This window comes from Engraulis encrasicolus, chromosome 1 (genome assembly GCF_034702125.1).
Source record: "Engraulis encrasicolus isolate BLACKSEA-1 chromosome 1, IST_EnEncr_1.0, whole genome shotgun sequence".
Lineage (NCBI taxonomy): Eukaryota > Metazoa > Chordata > Actinopteri > Clupeiformes > Engraulidae > Engraulis > Engraulis encrasicolus.
The window spans coordinates 58,085,567-58,093,352 of NC_085857.1; the positions used below are offsets into that span (position 1 = coordinate 58,085,567).

At 38.9% G+C, this 7,786-nt stretch overlaps 1 protein-coding gene across 3 annotated transcripts in view; it reads right to left on the minus strand.

The window, feature by feature from the left end:
• Positions 1-1,776, minus strand: part of LOC134455910 (mitotic spindle assembly checkpoint protein MAD1-like) — a 52,372-nt gene extending 50,596 nt beyond the window's left edge. For 2 of the 3 annotated variants that reach the window (XM_063207276.1, XM_063207267.1), the window contains exon 1: positions 1,344-1,774. The gene's annotated coding sequence lies outside the window, so the exon portion shown is untranslated. Of the gene's footprint in view, positions 1-1,343 lie in introns of all 3 variants that reach the window. The other variant, XM_063207277.1, reaches the window with a different exon arrangement.
• Between the last annotated feature and the right edge of the window lie 6,010 nt (positions 1,777-7,786).

Here is a 7,786-nt window from a genome sequence, read left to right on the forward strand (position 1 = left end):
TTCTAAACCACCTAACTTAAGTAATTTGATATGTAAGCCGCTTATATTTAAAGTGGTTTTTTTTTATTTTACATAACATTAAAACTTACGCTTAGCTGTGGTTTTATCCAAAGCGAATCACAGATATTACAGGGTATTGGTTACAGTCCCTGTAGTAGTGAGGGGATAGGTGCCTTTCTCAAGGACACAAGGACACTCACTTCAGCCATGGAGAGAGGAGGGGATTGGTAAAGGTGGGGATTAAACCTACAACCCTCTAATATCCTCTCTAATATACAGCCCACCTCCCTAACCACGACTAACTTACACCTATTTGAGTGTTAACATGGTGTTTATCAAATCAATTTACGTAGGATTTAAGTGTGCATACAAACACCTCTGTTGTCAGAAAAAAATAACAGTCGAAACCAATCAGATTAGACTTGATGGTCAGTGTTAGTTGAAACACTGTCATCTCCATCCCCACCTCCATACGTTCACACACTCACACACACAGGAGTGTGTCTATGTTCCTTCCCACTGGTCCCACAGGCACACAGACGTATGAGTAACTTAATGTACATGTCTAGATTTATTTGCCTTTGCATAAACTTGTTCTGTGTCATTTCAAGTGCATCTAATAGTTACAAGATCAGAAAAAAAAACACTAGACAGATACAACCCCATTCAAAATTAATCCATATGTGGAGATTCTCTTTGTTTATTTGGAAATGTCGGAACATGAAGTTGTGGAACATAGGGCCTATATTTGAGAAATGTCTTAAAACCTTGGGAACTCAGCAGGAATTAAGCTTAAGCTGTGGGACCAATAGGCTGTTGGACCAATAGGCTACAATATAGCCTACAACAGAATACAATAAAAAATAGTCAGGTTAACACAGCACCAGAGATATATGATCCATGATCGTAAAGTGGGTGGGGGCTGGGTCTATCATAAAGTGCTGGGAAGAAACCATGCCACCCACCCCCACCTCCAAGCACACGCACGCAAGCACACGCAAACACACACACACACACACACACACACACACACACACACACACACACACACACACACACACACACACACACACACACACACACACACACACACACTGTGACGAATACACGTCCTTGTTACAGTATCGAACACAAAACAAAAGACGTTTCGGATTCATGTTGAATGCTAACATGGGTTTAGGCAGTGTTTAGGGATGTGAACGATTGACTCTCGGTTTAGGTCGGATACAACACCTATAACAACGTTATACCGTGCTGTGCAATAACGTTTTAATTAACACACACACACGCCAACGTCTGCAGGACTGAAAGTTATGGGCTGGACTCAACACCAGTATTCTTACCTATGGTATGTGGATGTCCCCGCTGACTAGCAGACAGCTCGTTTTGTACAGATTTCCAAATATGGGAAACTGTCAACGCCCACGTAGACGGTGGTCCCAATAACAAAAAAAGCTTGGATGTGGTGTGATCGAAGTTTGGCAGGATTTAAAACAAAACACCGCTAGAATCATTTGTTTAATTCGTGCTAACAGTCAGAACACCGTGTACTGCTAGCCATTTATTCCAACGAATAAGACTCCGATCACTGGGTAGGATGACGATAGACATGCTCTTATCTATAAACTGGAGTTATAGCTCTGTAATATTCTGCAAAAATCCTGTGGGCGACTGTTTCAGAAAAGCAGAGGGTATTCCGAAACAAAAACAATCCAAAACAAAGCATCGACCTCTCTGCCTGTCTGTCAAGCACAGGGAGAGGAAGGAAGTAGAGGGCAAAAGTGGTAAGAGCAGACCTTCAAATTAAAAGTATACGAGCGTTTCGAATGTCGCTTATTTTTTTCAGAGAGCGACATACTAGTGCAGGTTCAATTGTCCCAAAAATAAGGTTTAGGAACATTTCATATAGATTTTTCCAAATTGTGTTTTTTATCAACTACAGACCCCATAGTCTTCGGATCCACCTGTTTCCAATTTTTTTCTGAAGTGGAAACGCCCAAAATCCAAGATGGCGGATATATGGTCATATTCTAACACAACTGAATGTAATTGAAAGAAACATGTCATATACATTTTTGGAATTGGTGTTTTTTATATTTCTTACACCCCCTGAACAAAAAACAACCTGTTTCCACCCCCGCCCCTTAAGTTTTAGTTCCAAAATCTAAGATGGCTGACATGACATATAGCATAAATTATGTATTTGGTGTTTTAAGGTCTCTAAAGTCATTGTTTTTTTCTTGTATTTGTAATATTCACGATGGATGAAGGACTGTTCAGTCAGCCATTACATGAACTTCATTAAAAAATTATTCAATCTGTTGTAAAAATGCAACATGACATCAGAAAAGGCATTGAATGGCTCTTTTTATGACCAGGTAATGTGTCTTATCCTATTTATTTGCAGGACCCCCTCTGAATACAAAACAACTTGTTTTTATTTTCCCTTTAACTTTCAGAAGCAAAATCCAAGATGGCTGACATTATAGCAAAATAAGGACATGCTGGTGTTTTAACCCATTAAGACATGGCGTTATAAATTTGCTGTTACCAGAATGGCAATGACCACGTCGTAGTGCATTACGTCATGTCATAGTATTGTGGTATTATGGTAGTTAACTTTCAATGACTATTACAGCATGCCACAGGAGGCAAAGCGTGCATTAAGGGGCTACGGTCTATAAAGCCATTCTGCAGTATTGTACGCCTATTGGTAATATTTTGATAGGCACATAACTGTCATTACATGAAATGTTATCAACATTTATCTCATATTTTGCCAAAATTCAATATGGTGTCAAAAAACCCTAGAACTAGCAAATAACCTAGATCTCATCTATATCTGAACTGACCCCTGATCTCAATAGCATAGTAGCAGGTGGAGCCGGTGTGATTTATGACAGGAGTGGAGCCCTCTGCCCATCCTCACGATGCCTCAGTCTCAGAGGTAGAACATCTGAAGTTTGGGGTGACACACCTTAAATGTTGAGCGCAAAGATTGGCTTGCAATTTGCCAGTTGCAAAAAAAAGGCCAGTTGCCTCCAACTAAACTCTATAGACTGATCAGGAAGTACAAAAAAATCCTATTAATTAATTGCATAGAACTATCCAGAAGAGTGGGCAATAGGCCTACCTCATTCCACACATTAATATAGAGAGAATACTCTGTAGCATCATTGAGGCAGACATGGGCGCCAAGCACTGACAGCACTGACAGGGGCTCTTATGGGGGCCCAAAAATCAAATCTCTTGTGGGGCCCAACATTTCTGGAGGCAGACACAATTTACATTCACACTTGTGCCACCAATACTTCATGACGCCAAAGGTCTTACAAAGGTATGATAGTTTGGCCATAGGGTCATGGGTGTACACTGACTGTCATGCCAAAGAGCCTAGTTCTGTGAGCAGTCTGAGAGCATGGCAAGATTGTTGGAATTGGAGGAATGCAGCATCCCAGGCAGAACATTTGGTTTCATAGCCTTCAGATAAGCTGAAGCCGACCCTGAAGCAACTTTGTAGGCCTTGTCCTTGACATAGGCAGCCAAACCAGTGCATATACAATGCTACTGTACAGGTACCACTGCATAACAGGTACTGTCCATTAATTGATTCATAGTAATTTTTGGTTGAACAATAATTTGGACCTGCACAAAATCTCATGTGCTTAAATTCACAAATGAATGGCTTTATAGACCTGAAAGCATTATGTTAATATGAAATGTCGACCATCTTGGATTTTGTAATGGATTTAGTTCATGTGATGGCTGACTTCAGTCATGTGACAAATATTACCAATAAAAGTCAACAATGGCTGAATAGACTGAAAAAATAGTAAATATGCCAATGATGTCAGCCATCTTGATTTTCCCACTAAAAAACAAGCAAAACATTGGAAACAAGGGGTTTTCTATGAAATGTTGTCCTGGAAATAAAAAAAAAGATTAACTGAAGAAATCCAATCCTTAAAACAGCATTAATGGCGAATGTTCTGTACACAATGGCAGCCATCTTGGATTTGCCACTAAATATTAATGAAAAAATTGGAAACAGGTGGATTTGTGTTCGGGGGGGTCCTAGAAGTAAAAAAAATGCTGAATGGAAAAATCTATATGAAATGTTCCTAAACTTACAACTGAACCTGCACTATACGGTAATTATTTCGAAACGCTCGGAGGCTTTTAATTTGAAGGTGTGCTCTCTTTATACTCTTTCAAATCAATTCAATAGCCTGCTGAGTAGGCCTAGGCCTACTACTCTTACTGGGATGGTAAGGCTAGATTTTGGGAAGACACAATTAACAACAACTATAACAACAATACTGTAATAATAATGTAACAACGCTGTACTGTATTGTTTTAAAATACTGTATGCACCAATAATGCACAAACGTGTCACAAGAGGGCGCCAAACTACTGTGTTATGCAGAACCGTATATTAATATACGGCTCTGTTATGACACACACACACACACACACACACACACACACACACACACACACACACACACACACACACACAAGAAGAATCGGACAGGGCCACTGACAGCTTTGGCCAGGCCAAAGACAAAGTCATCTTAAAGGACCCCCAAACCTAATATTATAGGCTAATTTAATGAGGGCCCTGGGCCCGGTAAAACTTTTCATTTACATTTTTTAGATGTCATTGGTTATAACAGTGGTTCCCAAACTGGGGGTAGCAAAGAGAAGGGACTCTTTGCATGAAACTTTTAATATGGGCCTTCACATAGGCCTATAGCCATTCCATAAATTTCCAATTTGATCTACAGGTATATGCAGATCTATGAATAACATCCTTTTGGTGTCATCAATGGGTACTTTGACGTCACTGTGACGTCATTATCTGATTTTATTTGCCAAAATGTCACCATAATGTATTTCCCATTCAATTTAGGTAAACAGGTCATTTTTTTGCGAGTATGTGCTTCAGACCACTTAAATGTTCAAAAGGTTGTCTGATGTTAATGGATTTTTTTTTTTTAAAGAAAAATTACGTCACAAAATGACGTCGTACATATGGCAAAGTCGCATCTGTTTCAAATAACATTGCAGCAAACAGAAAGTCCTCAACAAGATATATTATTACCAAATATGCAAGGCATGATATACAAACCCCAACTCGGGTGAAGTTGGGACGTTTGGTAAACTGTGAATAAAATAAAAATGCTATCATTTTCAAAACATTCAATTCATTCATCAGATGGAGAATAGTGAAAAGACTACATATTAAGTGTTAAAACCGAGAAAAAAATATCGTTTTGGGGGACATATGTACTCATTTCTAATTTGATAAAGTTAATAAATACGTAAGTTGGGACGGGGATCAATGAAATGTTATAAACATCCAAATAAGTTAAATGGAAATGGACTGCATTTATATAGTGCCTTTCCACTCCTTCGAGCACTCAAAGCGCTTTACATTGTATGCCTCACATTCACCCATTCACACTCACATTAACACCCACATTCACACACCTGTGGCTGTGGCTGCCACGCAGGGTACCATCCTGCCACCAGGAGCAACCTGGGGTTAAGTATCTTGCTCAAGGACACAACGATGGAGTCAGGCCGAGCAGGGCTCGAACCGGCAACCTTTGGGTTGCTGAACGGCTCCTCGACCACCTGAGCTACCACCACCCAGTCCATTTTCAATGTTAAAACAACAAAGAGCAAGATTTCAAAATGAATCGCACTGATGGACAAAATAAGTGTCCAGGTATGGACCATCACAGAGAGGCTGAGTCACTCAGAATTAAAGATGCAGAGGGAATAATTACCATAGTTATTCCATAGGCCTACATTTTGAATTCCCTTCGACTTACCATGATTCAGTGTATATAAGACATATTTTGTCATTAAAATCATAGGTTCATGACATCATGAAATATATATTGTCTGAAGTCTCGCTCTAGCATTCCAAGAATTATAGCTATTGAAATGTTTTTTGTGATCAATATTTTATTGATTTTCAACAGGGGGAAAGGGGGTGTGGGGTGTGGTGTGGGGTTACAGACATATTGAGGATCATCATACAACAATAGTGAAACACTAGAAAAGAAAGAAAATATAAAACTGGAGTTTTACATGGCAGAATGATGGATAAGGCATGGTAATATGACCTAACATCTCATCCAAGAAATTAACTTTAATGAAAACTGTTTCCAGGATTCCACAGTAGCAGGTCGAGCTTTGTTTAGACGTGCAGTTGTCAGTTCCATATTGACAATTTTAGTAAGGCTGTGTATCCAAAAGGACTTCATACAAACATCAGGAGTGAACCAGTGTTTTGTCATTGTTTTCTTTGCAGACGTAAAGCCAGCGAAAAGCATTTTACATTGAACAAGTTTAAGAGGAATATCAGACGTATCATTAAGGAGACAAAGAGCAGGGTTAGGAAAATAGGAAATATCAAGCAACTGGGATAATACAGAATTTACATGAGACCAGAAATCGGATATGATGGGACAACTCCAAAACATATGTAAGAATGTTCCAGGTGAGGAACAATTGCAAATATGACAGTCATATGAAGCCTGCAGTTTCATCTGAAACCTTCTATAAGGTGTAATGTATGCTCTGTGAATGGTTTTGAAGTGGATCAGTTGATGTGCAAGGTTCTTAGAAGTCAAACTTAAATTAGACCAAACCGAGTCCCAGTCTACACAAAGATCTAATTCCCCCAGTTCCCTATTCCATATAGATTCTACTGATAGAGCCCTCGAACTGTGTTCAATTAATTAATTTTAAAAGTAAGCAGAAGCTGTGAGTGAAAATTGTGTCCTTAAATCTTGCAAAGAGCGAAGACCTTGAGCATTATAAATGTCACCAAAGATATTAATACCATGTGATGACCATGAAGGTTGAAAAAATGGTTTGTTACCAGACAATAGCTTTGCATTATGCCATAGAGGTGTGTTTTTGCAATATTTGAATGGACCTCCCATCCATTGCTCTGCTTTTCTCCACACCTGGACAGAGTTAGCAATGATCGGTTCAAATTTCTTGAGTGTTTTGGTACTTATATTGGCAAATAAAATATCCTGTAGTCTATGTGGTACAACCTTAGAAGATTCAATCTGTTTCCATGCCATAGAGGCGTCTGAATTAACCCATGTGCTGAGTGCCTTGAGTTGAAAAGACCAATAATAAAGTTCAAAATTAGGAACTGCTAGACCACCCAGTTGTTTGGGGCGCTGTAGTGTTGTCAGTCAGATCCTAGGCTTCTTTTCATTCCAAATAAATTTGGATACCATAGAGTGTATGTCTTTGAAATAATTTGGAGGTGGAGGGAGTGGCAACATAAAGAAAAGAAAATTGAGATGTGGCAAAACATTCATTTTAACACTGCTTATTCTGCCTTGAAGAGATTTTAAATTCTTCCATCTTTGCATGTCTGATCTTATTTTGTGTAGCATAGTGATGTAGTTGTCCTTATTGATTTTATGTATACTATTATGAACTGTGATGCCTAGGTAAGTAAAGGAGCTTTTAACTTGAATACATGCTGGTAACGTGGCCTTTATAGGTTTGCTATTCAGAGGCATAAGGGAGGATTTTGACCAATTTATTTTATAACCTGAGAGGGAACTAAAATGATCAAATATTTTCATTATAGGGGGAATGGAGGTATCAAAGTTGTCCAAGAACAAAATGATGTCATCAGCATGCAGAGATATAATATGGTTATGACCACCAATTACCATAGGAGAAGCTGTAGATTGCCGAATGGCTTGTGCTAAAGGTTCCAGTGATAAACCGAATAAAAGAG